This window comes from Aplysia californica, unplaced genomic scaffold, assembly GCF_000002075.1.
Source record: "Aplysia californica isolate F4 #8 unplaced genomic scaffold, AplCal3.0 scaffold03536, whole genome shotgun sequence".
In the NCBI taxonomy this organism is placed as follows: Eukaryota; Metazoa; Mollusca; class Gastropoda; order Aplysiida; family Aplysiidae; genus Aplysia; species Aplysia californica.
The window spans coordinates 1-2,282 of NW_004800806.1; the positions used below are offsets into that span (position 1 = coordinate 1).

Below are 2,282 nucleotides of genomic sequence, written 5' to 3' on the forward strand. Positions count from 1 at the left end.
TACTACTACTACTACTACTACTACTACTACTACTACTACTACTACTACTACTACTACTACTACTACTACTACTACTACTACTACTACTACTACTTAATAGCATATTTTATGTGGCGCAAATTCCTGCTTAACAGCAAGCTCTGTAATAAGCTTTACAACCTATATTTATTACCCCAAAAGATCTGGTAGCATTCTGAAACAATGTCAACTTCCTGGGAAGCATAAAGTGCAAGCTGCCATTTTACAGGCACTAAAACACTAATATACTGACAAGATCTTCCGCTGTCTATAGCCAGGTACCCGTTCCGGTCTGAGCTAGGTGTGTACTGTAAAGTATCTAAATGTGTGTAAAGTATCTTTCCAAAGGACACAACGTCAAGCCTAGTCTTGAACCCCCGAACCCGCAACCTCATGATTACGAGTTTGGTAGCCTAACCATTAGACTGCCGACGCCAACCAGATAGAAAGATAGACAGATAGATAGAAAGACAGACGGAGAATGTCTGAAAGAAGGAAACACCTTAAAATGATGAGCTCATTAATGAATTTATTTCCTTTTTTTTAAAGACCACGTGGGATACAGAATGGGCCATATTAATGGCAGAATCAGAACACTATACAATACCTTTTAAAGATTAAGCTAAGAAGAAATAAAACCTTTTTTCATTCTCATGTCTATCTATTATTTTTTAAGAGTACGTGCCATCCACTAGATATAATAGAAGCCAAGGCTTCAGCTTCAGGCTGTATCAGTCCCGCTTTGTACTAGGCACAAAGCCGAAAAGTCGGGAACAGATACTACACGTTGATCTTAGCCAAAAGGCCCAGAAGCGGTCCAGAAAAGCAAATCTATAAGGACAACGGTGAGAAAACAGGCCCGAATAGATTCTAAGGTAAAAACGTACTCATGATTGTTGTCAAATGTATAACCAACTGCGCAACAATGACCAGCTTGCCATCATTATCTCACCAATCAATAGAGCTGTCTACACGACGTGTGCACAATAGCAGTAGTAGCTCAAAATCATGGGGTGAGCCAAGGCTTTGTTATTGAGTTCGTTATAAATCAGTCAGTGAGCTTTCATCTAATTATGACTTCGAAGGGTTTCTCTCTCTCTCCCTCTCTCTCTCTCTGTCAGTCTCTCTCTCTCACTCCCCCCCCCCCTCCCCTCTCTCTCTCGCCCCCCCCCCCCCCCCCCTTTCCAGGAATTGTGGGAAAAGTGACGTAAGACTCGAACTCACCGTCCGTACACTCGCAGTGAGAGTCGAGGAACGTGGCTGTCTGTGCTGTGATGTTAGCAAACCCGAGCAGCCTAGCTCTGATCAGACCCTCACGTTTGGTGGTCCGGACCACGCGCACAATACGCAGTTTTGCCACATAGTCCAGGAGGGGCTGCTTCAGGTGATCTGTGTGGATTACACATCAACAATATAGGGTAAAGATTCTTGTAAAGTCTTGTAGGCCTAATTCAGTGAACGTGCCAAAAAAAAAGCGAATGCACATGCCATTTCCTCTGGCTAGCCAAATCTTTTAATTTTTGTCAGTTCCGCAGCAGGTATACATACATTGTTGTTGCGAAACAGGTGCTTCTGAAACTCTAGAAGACAATGCAAACAGTACAAGAGTATAAATATGCCTTTTTGTATCATATAAATCGATTGGTTGATCAGTCAACAAACTGCCGAGTTCAAGATTTACTCGTAAATCACTCTCGAAGAAAAGGGTGAGTTTTTCGTTTTCAAGTACACAAGACAATCTTTAAACATCGGAAATTTTGAAAAATATGGTCAAAACCTTAACAGATCTCAGACTGAAATTGAAAATGCAAAACCTTGTTTCACTGAAGCATATCTATTATGTTTCAGCAAATTGACAGGTACAATATCACGACCACGTTCGTAAGAAAGGATCCCATTTCAATCAGACCTTCGTCTCTCGATAACTTCTTACTCTTCGTCAAGCGCCAGATCAGAAACAGACATCAGTGATCATGGTTCGCCCCCTCTTTTCCCTGTGGGGATGCTCTTAAAAGTCTCATGTCATCCTATATTTTTTTCATATCACTAATCTGTTCAAATTCCCCAAGAAATATATTCTTGTTCTTCCTGTGATGGTCTACCTATGCCTCGTTTGCCTTATTTCTTCATGTGGGAGCAAGTGATTCAAGGCTTTAATGTCGACCGAAGCGTCCTTGGATACCACCACCACCACCACCACCACCATCATCATCATCATCATCATCATCATCATCATCATCATCATCATCATCATCATCAAGAAC

At 41.7% G+C, this 2,282-nt stretch overlaps 1 pseudogene; it reads right to left on the reverse strand.

Moving 5' to 3' along the window:
- Nucleotides 1-690: 690 nt before the first annotated feature.
- Nucleotides 691-835, reverse strand: LOC118479151 (annotated as a pseudogene).
- Between the last annotated feature and the right edge of the window lie 1,447 nt (nucleotides 836-2,282).